Here is a 23,605-nt window from a genome sequence, read left to right as displayed (position 1 = left end):
CTGGATGTCACCTAACCACAGGCCTTACAGGGATCCTGGTGGGACACTGTCATGAACAGAGGGGCAGGGAGCCCTAAAGCTGTCCCTAAGACCACTCTCCCTGCCTACTTGCCTAGACACCCTAGCAGTGGATAACAACTGGGTGCCGGTCCCTTCCTGCGCTAAAGTGCATGGGCATACGAGTCAAACAAAACAAACCAACTGTACATGTTAGGAAGCAAGTCAGGAAAATAACAAGAATACTACTAAGATACAAACAGATATACCAGGCAGGATATATCATACTGACATACAGTATTGAAACTGGGAACAAGATATAACAGCAGATATGATAATATGAACCAGGAGATGCACGGGATTAACAGGTTAACTAAATGTCAGAACACTAAACAGGTCAGGAAATCAAGAGCACTGTTTACACTGGACTCAGAACAAGGAACACACTAGACACCCCACTCTAATCATGGAGGAACATCAATACTAAAGCCAAATAGGCTCCTAGCTAGTGGCACACTCCACCACTATAGGCAGATTACTAGCGTAGGAGGAAACAAAAATCCTAAATACAAGCAAACACGGGTACAGACACAAGACTAACTCACTCCTAGATAGACGGATTAGCACAAGGCTCAGAACAGGATTCTATCCTAGGAGATCCAGGATGAAACAAGGTCAAAACAGGACTGACAAACGCACAGTGTGAATACTGGCTCAGGAAACAAAAGCATATGCAGAACGAACAGTACAAGAATACTAAAACCCGACAAAGTACTCAAACAAGGCAAGCTAAAATCCATATATCAAACAGGACAGTAAACCATGGTTAAAACTCAGGACATGTGCTCAAACAGGCATAGTGAACATAATGCAAATATGGTCTGAGAAACAGGTGTAATTACCAGCCCAGAACAGCACCTGAAGATGCCTTATATATCCTCCCAGTGCTGAAGGCTGAAAGCTTTAACTCTTCCCAAATCAGTGAGAATAAGCACAGAAACTGTTCAGACATAAACGTAATGTCTAAACAGTACCCAAAAATGCAGAAAAATGCAAAAAAGCAGAAAAATGCAAAATACAGATAAACAGACATTACAGACACACTGCAGAAGTGTTGGGACTTGGACCCTTACTGATCTGTAATTGATAACCTTATCTAAGGATAGTTTATCAATATTAAAGTCCCAGAAATCTTGTTTAAAGTAAACCTGTGGCCTCTCCCAACTTGCCAGCATTACCCACGAAATAACAATTCTGGAATATTTTTTTGTTATCTCTCTGTTGTGCCATTCCTCTGTTATTCTTATTTGAAATGTTCTCGAGTAAGCTGTCAACTGAGTGTTACTAGTTTTACGCTGCCCATGTAATTCTTACTATAGAAGGGCCTGTACCACCTTGTAAAGACTTACCATACATTCAAAGCTGCCCTTAAGGAATTGCACCGCCATTTGTAATTGTGCTACTAGGCTGCAAATGTTTTTTTTTTTTTTTTTTTACAGGTCAGTAATTGAAATAAATGCTTAGTTCTTGTGAGGGAAAGGAAGAACAGGAGAAAAGTGGTCTCTGGCAGACATGTAAAGCATGGAAAATTCATTGAGAGGATAGCTGGGAAAAGGAGAGATGGCAAGGAGTTCAATAGAGATTTCCTTCAGGACCTAGTCTAGATACAGATTTATCCAGACTACCTCTTATCCTGGAAAGAGATGTTGAGAATTTGCTTATTGTAACAAAAATACACTAGAGACTAAAATAGACTTGTAAACAGTGTGACAACTAGTCCACATTGCCAAATACTGTAAATGTAAAATCCAGACTCCCTGGGGACTGGTTAGACCAGCATGAGATAATTCTTTGTAAAAGACCTATAAAACAAAGTGGCTCCTCTAAGGAAATAGATGTCATGTGCTACAGGAAGAGTCGGATAATGCAGCTTTCTTTTTACATTGCATTGAGCACACAGGCTGTGGTTGGTGCAGATTAAAGCAGGACTAAAGGTATCCCTCCGGCAGGGGAACGGAGGAGGTAAGTATGACTTATTTTTTATTTTCACACCACCTCCAGCCGTGTCTAAAAACTTTTTATCCCTGGACAATCCCTTTAGGCTGTATAACAAGGTAACTTGTTTTCTGTGACAGTTGAAGAAGTGGATGTTCAGACATGCTCCTCAGCACCACCAAACAAAACTGTGAAAATATATCTTCAGAATCCACATGGCCTAAGTTAAACTGTGATCCTAAAAATAATGTTGCACATGCGTGTTTGACATACGTGCGTTTTTCAGTGCTAGCAAAGTAAATGGGTTTTTATTATTACTCCCATAGACTTTACTAGCACAGAAAAATGCACGTGCGTCAAATACGCAGAGTTTATGCTACTTGTCACCCTACCCTAAAGCTGGCCATACACATAAGATAGCCATCATTCTTCAGCCAAAAGACATCTCTCCCAGTCGGCTCATAATAATATGTGGACTCAATCTAATATTAACTTTGCCAACTGTTAGCCCATATCATACATTTTAATATATGTATACCAAATGCTGGTAAAACTGTCACCTTGACTAACCTTTCAGGCGTAGAGCTGTATTGTAAGAATGGGTAAGAGAGGGTTATTAGTTGTGGATGGACGTCCTGTCCCAGTCCATAACCAAGCTTTTCCTGGCAAGCCTCTGAATGTCCCTGTAACAGGCATCAGGCCTCCTGGATAGCCCCTAACATGTGATCCTGCTATCAAACCCCCCCCCCCTTTGCTGCCAAGCTATTCAACTCTGAAAATCAGCTCAGCTTTGTCCTGTGTCTGCAAGACAAGAAATACAAGTCTAAGGAGGGGGTGGGGCTCTGGTAGAACTGCAAATTAGAGATGAAGCCCGCAGAGCAGAATTCTGCTGAAAAAATACCATGTACAGGTTATATAATGGCCAGAAATAGTGCGGCACATAAAAAGTCACCTAAAATGAAAAGTCACCTAAAATGACGGGTAAACTTTAAAACATTATGGCCCAAATTTATCAAAGAATGTCTACGGTAGAGCTATTTCTCACGTTTATTTGAGTGGTGGGTTTGACTAGCGTGCATCTTATTTATCAAGAAGGTTCAGCAGGATGATGAATTTTGCTCAGCTCTGCTGTGGTGGGAAAAGCTCTACTACATACACTTTTTCTAGACACTTGTGAGGGAGGGAAGTAGACACTTTCCCGGGTCCTGAATTTGGCAGGTTAGGTGTTTTTACTTACTTTCACAGAGCTGCCAGGACATTTTTACTTGCATTTTAGACTCTACAATCAAATTTGATTGCGGTGTCTAATGGGCTAAAGCCGGGCATCACCATGATCGGTGATGTCTGGCATTAGAGATGGGTCCTGGTGGCAGATAGCCACCAGGACCACCCAGCTATGACCCGCGCTCAGCTCCTGAGCACATGTCATAGAAGGGGAGTGGGACGATGTCGTCCACAAGAGGTTAAAGGTTGAATTGTGGAAGGTAGAAATTATTCTCATGCCTACTGGTAGGTGGTGTAGCTTTGCACCTAGAAAAGTACCTTTGCGCACAAAATAGTGACTTTTGACAAGAGTCGCAAATGATAAATATGTGACTACTGCATGGTCAAAAAGAAAAAGTTCTACGGGTAGGCAAAAAGAGTGAAACTGTCTATATCAAAAGAAGCATAAAAGTCTCAAAATATGCTGCTTGCGCCTGAACAGTGCCTAAACATAGACAAAAAAATTCTCTAAAAGCAATGATAAATCTCCCCCTATGTTTACAGACATGTCATTCCTAGGTGCCAGGCATACAATTAACTCTCCTACATTGTGTGTCTAGGAAGATTCTGTGGTAGGGCTTTAACATGTTTAAAAACAAAACTGACAAAACAAAGTGACAAAACTTAGAATGGGTCCAAACAGGCAAGAGGTTCAAGCTTATCTATTTAGAGTATTATTTTATATTTCTGTTTTTTGGGATACAAATTCTGATGCAAAATATAGACTAAAAAGTCCTTGTTAGGACTTGTTCACACAAATAAAATATGTGCTGAATGTACCTGCAATCCGCAACTATTTCCACTTTCATATCAGCCTCAGTGTCAAAAGCCATGTCAAATTTGAAATCCACTTTGTCTCAGATAGTGTGTGTGTTAACTGTATACTTATACTACAGCAGAAAGATCTATATATTCAACCAGAAACCTGTATGTGTAAAACCAGCTTTATAGTAGAGGCCCCCAGGACTAAGTAACCTTGAGAGTCTCCTTCAAGCATATATAGACGACGTAAAGTTGTTTCCCATAGCAGCCGGTTAGTTTCCAGACATCTAATGCAGGTTGTAAAATAGAAGCAGAAATTTGGTCATTATAGTCAATGTCGCTTCCTTATTTCTTTGCACAAGCTTTAACAAATAAGGCCAAGTGTTGAACCACACTCACAGATATAACACATGAATGCATTTTATGTTCACTCCTGACAAAAAAAAGACGTTCAGAGATTTCATGGTCTGGTAGTTCAACTCAATTGAGCAGAAATGAGCTGGTTAGAGTGATTCATGCACTCCATGTGAAAGGGTAGATAAAATAATGCAGAGTTACAAGAGAAAGTGGTCGACGAGGGCACCTTTTCCATTCATTGCAGACAATACAGACAAAATCTAAACTTCAACCCTAGTGGCCCTGGCTGAGATTCCTAGTTAGAAGAGATTTCTTGTGTCATCACTCTTACCATGTGTGTTGTGAGCTAGTCATTAATTTTCCAGGCAGTACTTTGAATGAATTTGGCTAAAGCTGGCCATTGACCTGAGGTATCTGCAGATGATTGGCAGATCCCACTAAAAGGGGTGTTCTGGCCCAAATGACAAAAAAATTAATGAACAGGAACAGGCAATGACTGAAAAAAATAAGCAAAACAGCACCTACTGCCATTGCTGCAGACTGAAAACAGCAGAAGCACCCTAATGACATTTCTATACACTTGGCAAGAGGAGCCGCAGCCAATCACTGGCTTCAGGAGTTATGTGCAAGAGGAAGTACAGGTGTCCACTGAGGTTAGTGATTTGTTGCATTCCATTCCTTCCTTTTTGTAAAAGGACTAGAAAAGATACGCACAAACATTACAGTTGTTGTAAATGGGAAATTTAAAGAGTACCTGTCATATGTAACAAAAAATCCCCCAAATGTTGATGTTTCTAACACCTATATTTCTCCCACAAATACCTTCTTTCTCTAGCTCACTTGCTTTTTTATCCTGTGCTTTAAGAGGGCATGTCTGCCTCTTGTTCTTATTCTGCATCTTCCTCCCTGAGTCTAGTTGTCCCGTGCTGTGCTGGATCTCTTCATTCATCACTGCAGGCTGCTCTGTAACCCCCTCCTCTCTGTTTTTATGCTAAAGGCTGATAGGACAGGAGTGAGCACTAAGAAGTGCTAGTCCCATCCTCGCTTCCTGGACTTTGTCCTAGCCCGTGCTTCAGCTGGGACAAAGAGTATGCTGCAGCCGGACAAGATTATGTTCTGGATGGTATGAGGACCCCTAGTGGTCTTTTTATAAGACATGATTTCAATAAAAATGTTAATGTTTTGCCAAGTAGAACTACATATAAAAAGTTTTTGAACCTGAGAGTGCCCATTTAAACTAAACCGTTTGTTTGTTGGGGAAAATTTAACAAAGAATCATTCTAGCTGACAGAAAGTCTGCCACGTTTGAAAGAATTATCCACTAGTTGCTAATCCTCCATTGAAGGATTGTTCCCAAAAAGATAAGCCTTCACCTGTTGTCACAGAACATGTATGGCCCATTTCAATGACTGCAACAGTCAATTATATATATATATATATATATATATATATATATACGGTATATATGTGTGGCTGTTTTATTGAAAACACTGTTCATCACTAGTGTTGCTAGCGAATATTCGCAATGCGAATTTTACTCGTGAATATCGCATATTCGCGAATTCGTGAATATTCGCGAATATAGCACTATATATTCGCAATTACAAATATTCGTTTTTTATTTTTATTTTTTTCACATTACACATCACAGTGATCATCCCTCTCTGCTTCCAGCTTGTGTGGTGTAAAGAAGGTTCTAATACTACTGTGTGAGACTGGCGTACGAATTTTCGCATATGCGAAAATTTGCATGTGCTAATTTTCGTATATGCGAATTTTCGTATATGCGGATTATCGCATATGCGCATTTTCGCTTATGCGAATTTTCGCATATGTGAAAATAGAACGTGAATATTACGAATATGCGAATTTAGCAAATATATGACGAATATTCGTCCATATATTCGCGAAATATCGCGAATTCGAATATGGCCTATGCCGCTCAACACTATTCACCACATGATCAGTCAATCTGCTTCTACCTAATGTGCATGGTTACATATATTTTAGTAACTTACGAAGTTTACTTGTGCAGTAAAGTTGGTCATACACTATCAAATGCTGTCAGCCAAATCCTTGCAGCCAAATCCTTCTCCATACACATGCACTTTCGGTCCTGCCAAACATGAATGTGGTTTTAATGGGAAGAAGATATTAAGCCACTGTCAAACAGGACAGCAAAAAGAATAGACATGTAAATTCAACAAGCCTGATTCTTCATTTACCTGACATTGCGAACCTCGTGCATTATTGTGTTTCCCTTAAAATTTTGGTGAAGAAACGCATTTCACACTATTTATTAGCGGCATGCGCTAAACATGTTCCAAGCTTTAGCTATATGCCGTTTTTTTCTTTTAACAATCTGAGCCATTTATGATATTTTTCACCCTGTTTTTGATGTCTTTTTCAAGCTGTGATTTTTCATTTTAACAGAGGGGATACAAACTTTGGGGCACTTTTGCCCATTATCGATGCTCCAAAGCTTAAAGATATGTGGAGCCACATTTATTAATATGCTGAAAAACTGAATAAAAATTCACTATGAAATGGGAAGAAAAGGGGAAATCATAGAACATGAGGCCAAATTTGTCAGGGTCAGTTGGGACAACACAAAAAATAGTCATGTGACTTTGCTTTTATGTGTATGAGCGCCTTTAATATAATGTGTATGACCAACACAGACATCAGATCTTATGAAATGTCGTGGGATCTTCCACTGGTCTGCAGATAAATATCTCATGTTTATGGTTAACTTTATCCCCATAATGACCTGTGATTTTTATTTCCGTCATTGGGCTATAAATGGTGTATGGAGCTTTATACCCTATAGTCAGAATAGCGTTTTTATGGTCATATCACATCTCAGAAAAAAATGGAATAAAAAAAAAATCAACCAGCCCCATCTACCCTAAAATCGTAACGAATGGTAAAAAAGGGCCTTACACAGCTCCATAGATGGAAAACTAAAAAAGTTATATGGGTCAGAATATGAAAATTTAAAACAATTTAAAAAAAAGTTTGTATTTTTTTTAAAGTAATAAAACATTATAAAATGATACGAATTGGGTATTGTGATCACACCGATCTGACAAATACAGATAAAAATGTAAAAAAACCCTACCTCCCAAATCTGCTAAATATATTTTAAGGTAAAATAAAGGGTGTTGTTACAATATGCAATTGGTCCTGCAAACAACAAGATATCATATGGTTCTGTTGATGGATAAATAAAAGAGTTATGGCTCTTAAAAGATAGGAGGAAAAAATAAAATGCAAAAATTAAACTTGTTTAGGTGGTTAAAGGGGTTTTACAGGCAATATTTATTGATGACCTTATGCAGACATATCAAAACAGCGATGGACGCTGACAGCTCCATACATTATGTAGTGGTTGTGGTGATTACTGAAGCTCAGCCTCCAATCACCTCAGTGGGATCTGCGCTACAGTAACTCAATGGCACCACTACACATATGCTATTGTTTCTGTTTCACTGTGTGCCGGTAAGGCGGCTCTGGCAAACAGCGAATATTTATAAATTTTGAAGAGAAAAACCCTTTGGATTTAAAGTTGTAAAATCTACAACTGCAGATTTTAAAACTGTGGATCCGGTGTGTGTGAATACATCCTTAACCCCTTAAGGACCACAGGTTTTTTCATTTTTCCACCTCACCTTCTAAAAACCAGAACTCTTTCTGATTCTACGCAGGGCACTTTTCAGTAAAAATGACACCATATCTTTATTCTGTAGGTCCATACGGTTACAAGAATATCCAATTTAAATAGGTTTTATTTTATTTTACTACAAAATTGTTTAAAATTGTCATCTTCTGACCCTTATAACTTTTTTATTTTTCCAGATACTGGGCGGTATGAGGGCTCATTTTTGCGCAGTGATCTGAAGTTTTATCTGTACTATTTTTGTTTTAATGGGACTTTTTGATCTTTTTTTATACATTTTTTAAGGGTATACAAAGTGACCGAAAATACGCAATTTTGGACTTTGGTATTTTTTTTTACATATACGCCATTTACCATGTGATTTAATTAACATTATAATTTTTATAGTTTGGACATTTACGTATGCGGCGATACCAGATATGTTTATTTTTGTTTACATATATTTTTTTTTTAAATGGGAAAAGGGGGGTGATTAAAACTTTTATTACTGAAGGGGTTAAATCACATTTATAAACTTTTTTTTTTAGTCCCCATAGGGAACTATTACATGCAATTTTTAGATTGCATACACTGAACAATGATCAGTGTTATCTGTACTCGATTGTTCCAGCCTGGATCTCAGGCTTGGAGCAATGGAGCGATGATTGGATGTCGGAAAGGAAGGTAAGCACCCTCCCACTGTCCTCTCAGCTGTTCTGGCGGCCAGGATTTCACCACGGTGGTCCCGAACAGCTCTGCTGAGCTAACCGGCAGTGTTTTCTCCCATTTTAGACACCGTGATCAACTTTGATTGTGGCATCTAAAGGGTTAATACCGGACATCAGCCCGATTAGTGATGTCTGGTATTAGCTGCAGGTCCTGGTTGCTGATAGCAACACTGACCCACCAGGTATGAAGAGCGCTCAGCTCCTGAGAATGCTTCACATAACGGGAGCCGGCCCTAACATAAATATACGTCCATGGTCGTTAAGGGGCATAGATCTTGCCAGTATAAGGCTGCGTTTCCCCTTGGCAGTTTTATGGAATACTACCACTGCAATTTTTGAGCCAAAGCCAGAAGTATATTTAAAAGGAATGGGAAATATACAGTAAAGGAAGGACTTACAGTGAGACAAAAAAGTATTGAGTCAGCCACCAATTGTGCAAGTTCTCCCACTTAAAAAGATGAGAGAAGCCTGTAATTTTTTTCATAGGTATACCTCAACTATGAGAGGCATAATGAGAAAAAAAATACATAAAATCACATTGTCTGATTTTTAAAGAATTTATTTGCAAATTATGGTGGAAAATAAGTATTTGGTCAATAACAATTGTTCATCTCAATACTTTGTTATATACCGTTTGTTGGCCATGACAGAGGTCAAACGTTTTCTGTAAGTCTTCACAAGGTTTTCACACACCGTTGCTGGTGTTTTGGCCCATTCCTCCATTCAGATCTCCTCTAGAGCAGTGATGTTTTGGGGCTGTCGCTGGGCAACATGGACTTTCAACTCCCTCCAAAGGTTTTCTATGGCATTGAGATCTTGAGACTGGCTAGGCCATTCCAGGACCTTGAAATGCTTATTATGAAGCCACTCCTTCATTTCCCAGGCGGTGTGTTTGGGATTATTGTCATGCTGAAAGACCCAGCCACAATTCATCTTCAGTGCCCTTGATGATGGAAGGAGGTTTTCACTCAAAATCTCACGATACATGGCCTCATTCATTCTTTCCTTTACACTGATCAGTCATCCTGGTCCCTTAGCAGAAAAACATCCCCAAAGCATGATGTTTCCACCCCATGCTTCACAGTAGGTATGGTGTTCTTTGGATGCAATTTAGCATTCTTTCTCCTCCAAACACGACGAGTTGAGTTTTCACCAAAAAGTTCTACTTTGGTTTCATTGGACCATATGACATTCTCCCAATACTCTTCGGGATCATCCAAATGCTCTCTAGCAAAACTCAGACGGGCCCAGACATATACTGGCACTGCATGATTTGAGTCTCTGCAGGTCATTCACTAGGTCTCCCCGTGTGGTTCTGGGATTTTTGCTCACCATTTTTGTGATCACTTTGACACCACGGGGTGAGATCTTGCGTGGAGTCCCAGATCGAAGGAGATTATCAGTGGTCTTGTATGTCTTCCATTTTCTGATAATTGCTCCCACAGTTGATTTCTTCACACCAAGCTGCTTGTCTGTTGCAGATTTTGTCTTCCCAGCCTGGTGCAGGTCTACAATTTTGTTTCTGGTGTCATTCGACAGCTCTTTGGTCTTGGCCATAGTGGAATTTTGGAGTCTTTTATACTGATAACACGGAGTTCAAACAGGTGCCATTAATACAGGTGACAAGTGGAGGACAGAGGAGACTCTTGAAGAAGAAGTTATAGGTCTGTGAGAGCCAGAAATCTTGCTTGTTTGTAGTTGACCAAATACTTATTTCCCACCATAATTTGCAAATAAATTCTATAAAAATCAGACAATGTGATTTTATGGATTTTTTTTCTCATTATGTCTCTCATAGTTGAGGTATACCTGTGATGAAAATTCCAGGCCTCTCTCATCTTTTTAAGTGGATGAACTTGCACAATTGGTGGCTGACTAAATACTTTTTTGCCCCACTGTATACTTCTCGTTCCTACTGGATCTACTTGGTACTCTAGTGTAGTACTTTTTTGAACCATCATCCCTGGGCTGCCAGCGTAGAAAACAACAACTTGGACTTACCTGCCACCACTCCCATGGTGCCTTGGTATCACCGCTCAATTCCCCTGGTGCCGTCTTCTTCTTGGTTGCTGGTGGTCAACACGTCACCATGCTAATTAGCTAATCACCGGCCTCATCAAAGTCCCTCCTCGCACCAGGCACCAGGATGATGACCAGTGCCAGGCTTAATATGTCACACTGCTGATCAGCTTATGACATATTATCCTGGGGATAATGGTTAAAAAAAAGTTCTACACTGGAGTACCACTTTAAGATCTTTTCCTATTAATGAATAATGTTTAGGACAGAGATATGAGCCATGAGGAAGGATGACATCATCCATATGTAGCTGTGTAACCAAGTTTCTGGGTGGGGATTACTAGGAGTCAGTAACTTTACATCTATGGTTATAAAAAAGGCTCTCCTCATGGCATAGTAGGGATTTCTGAGAAGGTTACTGTGTGATCATCTTGTACAGTGAGCTGGCACTTTCAGTGCAGAATGGTTTAGTTGTATAGATTTCTAGTCATGCATCAATGTCATCCCATGATCCTAAGGAGCCCCGGGAGATGGATGTGTCCCAATAAAGGTTTATATCAGAGAACTGTTGGCCATTCCAAGTGTCTGATATCCTTTTTCCAGGTATTCATTTGCTATGGCAGATCTGTGTGTGTGTGTGCATTGTCATTCATAATTAGTGTTGCTCACGAATATTCGCAATTCGAATATTATTCGCGAATATCGCATATTCGCGAATTTCGCGAATATAGCGCTATATATTCGTAATTACGAATATTCGTTTTTTTTTTTTTTTTTTTTCACAGTACACATCACAGTGATCACCCCTCTCTGCTTTCAGCTTGTGTGGTGTAAAGAAGGCTCTAATACTACTGTGTGAGACTGGCGTGCGAAAATTCGCATATACGAAAATTAGCGTATGCGAATTTTCGCATATGTTAATTTTCGCATATGCGAATATTCATATATGTTAATTTTCGCATACGCGAAATTTTGCATATGCGAAAATAAAACAAGAATATAACGAATATGCGAATATTCGCGAATATATGACGAATATTCGTCCATATATTCGCGAATATTCGCGAATTCGAATATGGCCTATGCCGCTCAACACTATTCATAATCTGGTCTGTTTTCACTGCACTCTTGGAACTTGTGTCTGAATTTTCTGTTTCTGGGGAAGGCACAGCTCTAGGGACACTGCTAGGTGGCCCAATTATCATGCTCCACATAGAAAAGCACATGATGAGTTCTGTTCCATAGATATGGCGCGTTGGGATCTGTCTAAATGCTAGATGTCTTTTCATATGGCCACTAGTTGGTTGGCGGTGAAATAGTTTTGTATCCATGAACATGTTGTAATGCAGGTAGCACAACACACTCTGGAATTTGTAATTCTCCTAATTTGGAGTATCGGGGTATTCCATACCTAGGATGTTGCTATGTGCCCTTTACTATGTGCATTTGTTTACTCTAAAAGAGTCACATCGTTCTCAGTCCATTCTGAGTGTTTCAGAGCTGCGGCTCCAAAGGTCCTAGTTATATGAATTTCATATGTATCCTATTTAAATGACTGACTTGGCAAGCAGTATACTATATCCATGAGCAGCTTTCCCCTTTTATATCCAGCACACTGTTTATCCTGTTGAACTAGCCAACTTTCCATGCTCCTCTTATTGCACTGTGTTTATAGACACAGGCTTTTACATGCCTGCTGGGAGATGAAGATTTGTGTTACTTTTTTAATTTTTTTAAAACATTTATTACAAATGATATTAGTGGTTAATTCTAGTGTCAGTCAGCAATCTGGACCAATTGAGCTAGTACGCTAAGGCAGAAAGAGACAGCTTTTCTAGTTGACCGGCTTAATAAAAGAAAGGCAAGTCTCAGTTGGCCTTGTGCCTCACAGCTGTTGGAGCATGACTTCTTCATAGTCATTGTATTTTAACCTAGCATGAACCCGCTTACTAAGTACACCTGCTGCAGGGATCTCCTGTACTATGCTAGTGCACATGGCTGGTCTGCTGTAATTGAAGACTGGCGCAATGTAAACATCTCTGATGTGAAATAAGCAACTTAGTTATTCCAACAGTTTAACTTGATAGTAACACTGTTAACCCATTTTATGCCTTTTTGGCTTATGTTTTCATATGAGGGCTGATTTCTGTAAGAAACTAGTTGTACTTCTTAGGCTAGAATTCCGCTGAGGTTTTTGCCATGTGTTTTTTTAGACTTAAAAACGCCAGAAAACTGCCACTGTTTTTCCCTGCGTTTTGGCTTTTTTCTGACGTTTTTACCTTTGTGTGGAATTTGACTTTTTTTGGCCCCTTTGGCGTTTTTTTTCCAAATTTGTTTGTTGGTTGTGTTTCACTTTTTCTTCTCAATTTTTTTTTTTGCATTTTTTTTAGGTAGTACTAATGCTCCCAGCATGGATCAGACTGTTCCATGATGGGAGTAGTAGTACCTGTCCTAATAGACAAATCACCAGATGCGATCGTCCATAATATGGCAGAGATGTGGAGCGGCTCTATACAGCGCTCACATCTCCGCTGTGTACTCCGGCCAGTGATGTGAATAGAACATTACTCATTCATATTTTCCGCCCAGAGTAGTGATTGGCCAGATGGTTGCAGCCAATCACAGATCTCAGAGGGAAATATGAATCAGTGATGTTCTATTAACATCACTTAGATTTATCCCCCAGCCCCTGCCGTTTATACATCCCCAGCCCGTGCACTTTGTCATCCTCCTGTTTCGTTCAGTGAACACAGGCAGAGCAGGGGGAGGGGAGATGAGGGAGACGTGTACATCCTCTCTCCCCTGCTCTGTCTTCTTTCTCCGGTGCAGACCTGCATCCTCCAAAGGCAGAGCAGTGAGAGGGGAGATGAGAGGGGCATGTACCTCCTCTCTCCCCCTTCTCTGCCTTCGCTCTGCCCTCCCACCCAGCTCTAACTTAAAAAATCTTCGGAGAGCTGAGGGGAGGAGCGGAGGCAAGTCTGCACGGGACACAAATATCCATCTCACACCGGCCAGAGTATAGTGCAGAGATGCTGAGCGCAGGAGAAAGCCACTCCGCATCTCTGCAATAGAAAAGACGATCACAGCGGATGTCAGGAGTGATACCCACTGTGATCTGTCCTTTAACTGCAGGTACTACTACTCCCAACATGTAGCACACTCTGCTCCATGCTGGAAATTGTAGTACCTGCATTAATAGACAGATCGCAGCGAGTGTCTCTCCTGACACCCGCTGTGATCCTCCTGTATAATGTATAGATGCGGCCGGCCACTCTTCTGTGGTCCCCTGCGCTGACATATATATACACCTATTCATATTTCCCGCAGAGAGTTGTGATTGGCTGGAACCATGTGGCCAATCACAGCTCTCTGCGGGAAATATGAATAGGTGTATATATACGGCAGTGCAGGGGACCATAGAAGAGCGGCTGCCCGCATCTATACATTATACAGGAGGATCGCAACGGTAATCCGTCAATTAGTACAGGTACTACTTCTCCCATTATGGAACAGTGTGTTCCATGCTGGAAGTAGTAGTACTACCTAAAAAAAAAAAAGGCATAAACACACACATACTACATTTTTATTATTGTCGGCTACATTTTTATTGCCCTGCCCGCCCACATAAATTGATCCCTGTCTAAAAATTTATAAAAATTTTGTTATAAAAAAGATACATTTAGTTAAATACAATTTTTTCCATCACTACTGTATCTTTTTCATAATTTTTTTTTATGGTACCCTATGAAATTTTCATAAAAAGGGTATCTCCATCACTTTTTTGGATCGCTAAAGTCCAAAAAAAGAATAAAAAACATTGGCAAAAACGCCAAAGTTAAAACCAACATGGCGTTTTCTTGGCGTTTTTGCTCTCCCATAGACTTCTATGGGGGAAAAACGCCACGATTTCTGTGCAAAAAACGCCAAACTAGGTTTTGTTGGGCGTTTTGAAAAACCAGCCTTTGAGCCCAACATTGCTGAAAAACGCCAAAAGGATTAAAAAAAACACCAAACTGAAAAACGGCAAATGGATCTGGCATTTTGCAGTTTACTACTGACTTGCAGCTAACATCCGGACACAGAGTTTTTTCGCTGAAAAAATGCCATGTGGGAAAACTGGCATTTTTTACGGCGTTTTTGCAAAAAAATCTTCAGTGCTCTCTGCTGACACCTCTGTCTGTCTCAGAAACTGTCCGGAGCAGGATAGGTTTGTTATAGGGATCTGCTCCTACTCTGGACAGTTCCTGAGACAGACAGAGGAGTCAGCAGAGAGCAGTTGTCAGTCAGAAAAGAACAATTTAACTTCAGCAGCTGATAAGTACTGGTAGGATTAAGATTTTTTTAATAGAACTAATTTCAAATCTGTTTAACTTTCTGGAGCCAGTTGATATGAAAAATTGAATACCCCTTTAAGGACCAAGCCGATTTTGGCCTTATGGACCAGATCAATTTTTGCTTTTGCATTTTCCTTTTTTCCTTCTCCCCTTCAAGAAATCTTAACGCTACAGACCCATATATGGGCTTGTTTTTTGCCTCACCAATTGTACTTTGTAATGACATTAATCATTTCATGACAAAATCTACGGGCAAAAAAAAAAAATATTTGTGGGGTGAAATTGAAAAAAAAAACACGCCATTTTGTAACTTTTGGGGGATTCCATTTCTATGCAGTGCACTTTTAGGCAACAATAACACCATATCTTTATTGTGTAGGTCCATTCGGTTACAAGGATACCCAATTCATGTAGGTTTTATTTTTTTTCTAAATTGTAATTACATGCACCAAAATTAGTATGCTTAAAATTTTTCTCTTCTGACCACCTATAACTTGTTTTTCCTCATACGGGGCCATATGAGGGCTAATTTTTAACGCTGTGGTCTGTAGTTTTTATCGGTACCATTTTTGTTTTGATGGGGCTGTTTTAATCGCTTTTTAGAAAAAAAAAATGATGGTATATGAAGCGAACAAAAATGCCCAATTTTGGACTTTGGCATTTTTTTTTTTACGTGTACACCATCGACCGGGTGCTTTACCTAACCTTATATTTTAATAGTTCAGACATTTACACACGTGGCGATACCACATATGTTTATGTTTATTTTTTATTCCATTATTTTATTTAAAAAATGGGGAATGGGGGTTTCAAACCTTTATTAGGGGATGGGCTTATTCACACTTATTAAAGGGGTTATCCAGGAAATTTGTAAGTTACTTCTATTAAAAAATCTTAATCCTTTCAGTACTTATGAGCTTCTGAAGTTAAAGGGGTACTCCGCCCCTAGACATCTTATCCCCTATCCAAAGGATAGGGGATAAGATGTCAGATCGCCGGGGTCCCACTGCTGGGGACCCCGGGGATCGCTGCTGCAGCACCCCGCTATCATTATTACGCAGAGCGAGTTCGCTCTGCACGTAATGACGGGCAATACAGGGGCCGGAGCATTGTTACGTCACGGCTCCGCCCCTCGTGACATCACGGCCCGCCCCCGTCAATACAAGTCTATGGGAGGGGGCGTGGTGGTCATCACGCCCCCTGCCATAGACTTGCATTAAGGGGACGGGCCGTGATGTCATGAGGGGCGGAGCCATGACGTCAAGCTGCTCCGGCCCATGTATCGCCCGTCATTACGCACAGAGCGAACTCGCTCTGTGCAGTAATGATGGCAGGGTGCCGCAGCGGCGATCCCCGGGGTCCCCAGCAGCGGGACCATGGCGATCTAACATCTTATCCCCTATCCAAAGGATAGGGGATAAGATGCCAGGGGCGGAGTACCCCTTTAAGGTTGTTCTTTTCTGTCTAAGTGCTCTATGATGACGTGTGTCTCAGGAAACGCCCAGTTTAGAAGAGGTTTGCTATTGGGATTTGCTTCTAAACTGGGCGGTTCCCGAGACACGTGTCATCAGAGAGCACTTAGACAGAAAAGAACAACCTTAACTTCAGAAGCTCATAAGTACTGAAAGGATTAAGATTTTGTAATAGAAGTAATTTACAAATCTGTTTAACTTTCTGGAGCCAGTTGATATATAAAAAAAAGTATTTTCCTGGATAACCCCTTTAACTGTTTTCCTTTTTTTTTTTTTTTGTCCCCATAGGGGGCTATACCATGCAATCTTGCGATTGCATACAATGTTCAGTGCTGGGCTTTGGCTCAGCATTGATCAGTGTTATTGGTGCTCTGCTGTTCTAGCCTGCAGAGCCTGGCTGCAGCATCCGAGCACTAATCGGACCGTGAGGAGGCAGGTAAGAACCCTCCTGCTGTCTACATAGCTGATCGGGACTTGCAATTTTGCAGCGGATGTCCTGATCAGCACCCTGAGCTAACTGGCACCAATAGATCCCGCATTTAGATGCCACAATCAACTTTGATCACAGCGTCTAGAGGGTTAATGCCAGGCATCGGCTAGATCAGTGATGTCCGGCATTAACTGTGGGTCCTGGCTCCTGATAGCAATTGGGACCCACCAGGTATGAAGCGTGCTCAGCTCGCGGGAGCGGGACCAGGGCGTACAGGTATGCCCTTAGTCCATAAGGGGGTTAAATGGATTTGTAACATTTTATAGTGGAAATCTTTTTAATTTAGATCCGGTATAGAAATGAGCAATAAGGGGGATGGGGGCCAGCGGCCGGAATATGTCTTGGGACGGAGTGCCCCTTTAAAGCCCTTATACACATTAGAGAGTTGCTTTCCAGCCCATCGATTTTGGCAAGACCAGACAACTGTTTAATGTGTTTTGGGGGGGGGGGGGGGGGGGAGTGGTCCTGACACTGCCGCAACAGATGATGTGGGGAAGGGAAGAATTGGATGTTGAACTTCAGTGTCCCATTCCTTCCAATTCTCTAGAGATAAACAACCTTCATAGGTGTCTGGCAGTGACTCTGTCCTCTCCCTAATAAAATGACATGTACACCTAGCTAAGTATGCATATATGTGGGTGATTTGGGACCAATGACTGACAGCTGATAGATTGTTTGGCCACCTTAAAGTTACTGTCAGTTAACAAAACTTTTGACATGCCATGGAGACATTTCAGAGGTTTTAAATGGCTTGGGTCTGGGTGTTGGGCCCTCACCAATTGCTAGAATGAGCCGTGGTTGGCTCATTTAAGTACTTCCCTCCCTGTCTCACTCCAGGAGATAAATTCTATAGAAAGTCTTAGGCCAGATTCATACTGAGGAATTAGAGCATAATTCCTCTTACAAATTACGCACAGAAATTGAGAGTTCCACTGCTGCACATTCAACTCTACGGAATTTCAGTGGTGGAACTTCCCAGCTAAATGAAACTTCTGCTGAGGAAATAATGATCGCAGTCTTTCTTTCACAGAATCTGCACAGAATACATTGCCATTTGTAACAGTATTTTGCATTATTATTTGTCCAAACTAGGAGTAAGTCCAAGTCCTCTTGGAAGAGGTAAAATCTCTCCATTGTAATATTCCTCTGTGTAGGTTTTATTCCTGGTTTTGGCCCCTACAATATTGATATAAAATACTTATTGAAGTGCTGCTGTGTGAAGGTGGCCTTAGGCTTTGAAAATCCTGATGTGAAATTGACCTTAGTAAGTGGTAGACTATAAAGTGTTTTAAAGTGATATTTCAGCTGAATTTTTTTTATTTTTAAAATATTCTTTTGAGGTTTTATTATTACTATAGGACAGTGTTTCCCAACCTTTTTCGGCTCGGGGAACCCATCGAAAAAATTTTTTTTCGCGGGGAACCCCTACCAAAGTTGACAAGCAAAAAATAAAAAAAAATGCAATACACAATATCGATTTATCTGTGGGTATGTAGATTACAGTGCTGCTTTATACAGTTACTCACAAGTGACGTCTTCTCTTCTCCATCTGGTCCGCGCCATTATGACGATTTCTTCCAGCCCCAGTCTTGGCCTAACCAGTGCCTCTTCACTGCCCTTCCTGTCCTGATGGTGCATGGGTTCCCACTGATCTCCACATCCTGCTCCATCTCACACAAGAAAACCCAGTAATATTCCCTTATATTATTTCCTTTATTTTTATCTTGGAAAAGATATATGTTTATCCCAGACATGTTTAACCTGTTAAGGACCAAGGACGTACCGCTATTAACCCCTTAGATGCGGCGTTCAAAGTTGAACGCCACGTCTAAAGTGAAAGTAGAACAATGCCGGTTAGCTCAGGGGGCTGTTCCCGAACAGCTGTGACACAGCAGGAGGGTCCCTTACCTGCCTCCTGGTGTCCGATCGCCGAATGACTGCTCAGTGCTTGAGATCCAGGCATGAGCAGTCAAGCGGCAGAATCATTGATCAATGGTTTCCTATGAGAAACCATTGATAAGTGTAACAGATCAGTATGTGCAGTGTTATAGGTCCCTATGGGAGCTATAACACTGCAAAAAAAAAAAAGTGGGAAAAAAGTTAATAAAGATCATTTAACCCCTTCCCTAATAAAAGTTTGAATCACTCCCCTTTTCCCATTTAAAAAAAACTGAGTAAATAAAAATAAACATATGTGGTATCACCGCTTGTGGAAATGTCCGAATTATAAAAATATATCATTAATTAAACCACATGGTCAATGGCGTACGCGCAAAAAAGTTCCAAAGTTTTTGGTCACTTTTTATATCATGAAAAAATGAATAAAAAGCGATCAAAAAGTCCGAGCAATACAAAAATGGAACTGCTAGATCACGGTGCAAAAAATGAGCCCTCATACCATCCCATACGCAGAAAAATAAAAAAGTTATAGGGGTCAGAAGATGACAATTTTAAATGTATCAATTTTCCTGCATGTAGTTAGGATTTTTTCCAGAAGTACGACAAAATCAAACCTTTATAAGTAGGGTATCATTTTAATCGTATGGACCTACAGAATAAAGATAAGGTGTCATTTTTACTGAAAAATGTACTGTGTAGAAATCAGTCATTTGGGTAAAATGACTGATCTCCTTAAAAAGTAGAATTGGTGGTGCAAAAAATAAGCCATCATTTGGATTTTTAGGTGCAAAATTGAAAGAGTTATGATTTTTTAAAGGTAAGGAGGAAAAAAAATGAAAGTGCAAAAATGGAAAAAACCCTGGTCCTTAAGGGGTTAAAACATACCTGTCAGATCCCACAAAAAAAAAACAGAACTGTTATATGTTACTCAGTACCTCATCCTGATCATGTACATATAATTTTTATGTCTTTATCACCAATATGTCACAAAAAAATAGCATATTATAGCTGCTCAATGTCTTTTCCATCTTGTCAAATGGAGGGAGCGTGTCCTTCTCTTTCCTCGCTCTGGGGAGGCAGTCTGGCAGCCCTACTTTGTAACCCTTTTGTCTCTGCATTTATGTTGTACACACACAGACACACAATGATTATTGGGTATTGCCTGTACTCTACCACCAAAGACAATATGGTGAGTGTATAACTTACATCTTCTATGTCCTATGTCATTCATGTGTGTCATCCTTAGGCAATCCTGTAATGCTGGGACTTGTAGTTTTGGAATAGTTGGAGGTACAGTGTTTGGATAATTCTTTTTTTGCTGCAGTGTTGCCTTCAGCTGTGCCTACAGATTTTGCAAAACTACAACTCTCAGCATGCCCTTAAATCCTTTGACTGTCCAGGCATGCTTGGAGTTGTAGTTTTGCAACAGCTGGAGGCACATGATTGGTAAAGCTCTGTGTTACAGAAGTGTTGTTGCAGGCTGTGTTCCTTCTACAGCCTTGTCAATCAGCCATCTCATGTTTATGACCCTTGGACACACTCATGCTGCTGTGGGACTCATCAGTGTCCCAAGAGGTATGGGGACCCCTAGTGGTGGGATTTTCAAAAGCAGTATACATTAATAAAATTAGATTTTTTTTTTTTTAAAGAAGTATATTAGAAAAACCATTGATTTGCCAAGATGTGCAACATATAAAATGTTTTCTATATCTGACAGAGCTCATTTAAAGTGGAGTTTCTTAGGCTATGTTCACATGTCGGAATATTGGCACGGAAAATTTCTGTGCAGACATTCCACCAGGACCACACAGAAATGCGCCGTCTCATAGGCGGCAATGTATTCCGTGCGGAGTCCGCAGAAAGAATGGACAGGTTTATTCTTTCTGCGAGCACGGAAATCAGAATTTCCGTGCCAGAAACATCTGGACAGCACAGCAGAATCAGCAGAAGCATCTGCACAGTGCAGCAGAATCCCATTGAATTCAACAGGACTCTGCTGCAGCGGAATCTAGTGCAGAATCCCAGTGTGGTACTCTGCACAGAAATTCCAACGTTTGCACATGACCTTAGACTTAGCAGCAAGTCTGAGAACCCAGACCAGACTGATCAAAACTTTTGACATGTTAAAGCATCACCATAACTATATCAACTATATTACTTCAACTTACATATTACATAAAAGGGACACTGCGGAGCTGGAAAGGGTGCAGAGACGTGCGACTAAACTAATATGGGGCATGGAACATCTTAGCTATGAGGAGCGATTAAAGGAGTTACAATTGTTTAGTCTTGAGAAGAGACGTTTAAGGGGGGATATGATAAACGTATATAAGTATATAAATGGCCCATACAAAAAATATGGAGAAAAACTGTTCCAGGTTAAACCCCCCCAAAGGACGAGGGGGCACTCCCTCCATCTGGAGAAGAAAAGGTTTAGTCTAAAGGGGCGACACGCCTTCTTTACCATAAGAACTGTGAATTTATGGAACAGTCTACCTCAGGAACTGGTCACGGCAGGAAAAATTTATAGCTTTAAAACAGGGTTAGATACATTCCTGGAACAAAATAACATTAATGCTTATGCAGAATTATAAAACTACATCCCTTCCCCTTATCCCCTTACACCCCTACCCTTCAATCCCCTGGTTGGACTTGATGGACGTATGTCTTTTTTCAACCATACTAACTATGCAACTATTGCCAACTATATCTGTTGGAAGTTATCTACCATTCTGTTGGTAAAATGATATTTTCTTACATTATTTAAGATCTAAAATACTAGATAAGCAGGGGTCCAACTTAGTATTGCTAACGAATATTCGAAATTCGAATTTTAATCGCGAATATCACAGATTCACGAATTCGCTAATATTGCGAATATAGCACTATATATTCGCAATTACGAATATTCACTTTTTTTCTTTGTTCGCAGTACACATCCCAGTGATGTCTAGTGGTACGCCCCCCACACCTGAGAGCTTTGGCTCTCGCTCCCCGCACCTCCAGGTATTGACTTGCCGTCTGCTGTATGGACACTTGGAATAAAGCATCGTTTGGCAAATACTTCTCAGTGCAACTTTTTTCAAGTCTTCTGCTTTTCATGTTTTACACATCACAGTGATCACTGCATCCCTCTCTGCTCTTCGCATTTGCGCAAATTTCGCGAATATTGGGCCCTCCCTTCTTTAATGGTATAGGGAACTAATGGGCTAGTGCAGTGGTCTCCAACCTGCGGACCTCCAGATGTTGCAAAACTACAACTCCAGCATCCAACATCTGGAGGTTCGCAGGTTGGAAACCACTGCACTAGCCCATTAGTTCCCTATACCATTAAAGAAGGGAGGGCTCAATATTTGTGAATATGCACATATATTTTCGCACATGCGCATATATTTTCGCATATGCGCAAAAAAAAAAAAACGAATATAACGAATATGCGAATTTCCCAATTTCGAATATGGCCTGTGCCGTTCATCACTAGTCCAACTCCCAGCTCTTTGAAGAGGCCACAGAGCTTTTGCGAGTGCTGTATTGTCTTCAGTGTTACTGCTGCTCGGTCCTGCACTCATCATACTTTTAGTAGTGGCCGTGTAAGAAACAGCAGCTTTGTCCTGTTCACTTAAAGGGGTACTCCCGTGGAAAACTTTTTTTTTTTTTTAATCAACTGGTGCCAGAAAGTGAAACAGATTTGTAAATCACTTCTATTAAAAAATCTTAATCCTTCCAGTACTTTTTAGGGCCTGTATACTAAAGAGAAATCCCAAAAAGAAATGCATTTCCTCTGATGTCATGACCACAGTGCTCTCTGCTGACCTCTGCTGTTCATTTTAGGTACTGTCCAGAGCAGCATATGTTTGCTATTGGGATTTTTTCCTGGTCTGGACAGTTCCTAAAATGGACAGCAGAGGTCAGCAGAGAGCACTGTGGTCAGGACATCAGAGGAAATGCATTTCTTTTTTTGATTTCTCTTTAGTATACAGCCCCTAAAAAGTACTGGAAGGATTAATATTTTTTAATAGAAGTGATTTACAAATTTGTAAAGTGCAAGAGCTGCGGCATCTTCAAACAGCTGATCATCCGGGTCGCCGGGATTCGGACCCCTGCTCATCTAATAACACATTGTATAATGACTCAATCTTATCTAACGCAGCTCTATAGACTTTTTACATTTATATGTGTTTCTTCATTTTTGTCTTGATGCCATACCATAAGTCATAATTGGTAAGCAGTCAATGTGAACACTGTGCTGACCAGGTGATATGTTACATTACAGAAAGGACAATGGTAGGAATTGAAGTAGTGAGTGGTGCAGGAGATGACTGTCCATGACTGACTTGCCTTCTATATATAACCAGTATGTCTATTATAACCTGGCAGAACTAGGCTGCTCCTAAAAAAAGAAACTCATCCTTCTGCGATCTGTAAATGTTTAAAATGCAGTGTGTGAATCCACGTATACAGGTTGTCTCTGTACACCAGATTATCTGGGGACTGCGGGAACCCATTAACATTCATTAACCAAACTTGCTAACAAATTATTCACAGATTTACTATACAAGAGTGAGGAATATGATGGTTCAGTAAAACAGATGCTAAATGCAGTGGGATGGAAGCAGGAAACTGTATGTTTA

At 40.5% G+C, this 23,605-nt stretch overlaps 1 long non-coding RNA gene across 2 annotated transcripts in view; it reads left to right on the top strand.

The window, feature by feature from the left end:
• The window catches only part of LOC130273783 (uncharacterized), an 84,650-nt gene that overhangs the window by 33,075 nt on the left and 27,970 nt on the right, over window positions 1–23,605 (top strand). The window contains exon 3 of one of the 2 annotated variants that reach the window (XR_008844120.1): window positions 1,497–1,879. The exons of the other annotated variant lie outside the window; for it this stretch is intronic. This is a non-coding gene — a long non-coding RNA (uncharacterized LOC130273783). Of the gene's footprint in view, window positions 1–1,496; window positions 1,880–23,605 lie in introns of those variants that run through there. 2 annotated transcript variants of the gene reach the window in all.

The sequence above is a fragment of the Hyla sarda genome, chromosome 5 (assembly GCF_029499605.1).
Source record: "Hyla sarda isolate aHylSar1 chromosome 5, aHylSar1.hap1, whole genome shotgun sequence".
In the NCBI taxonomy this organism is placed as follows: Eukaryota; Metazoa; Chordata; class Amphibia; order Anura; family Hylidae; genus Hyla; species Hyla sarda.
The sequence above is the reverse complement of the archived record's forward strand: the minus strand, read 5'-3'. Positions and strand labels throughout refer to the sequence as shown.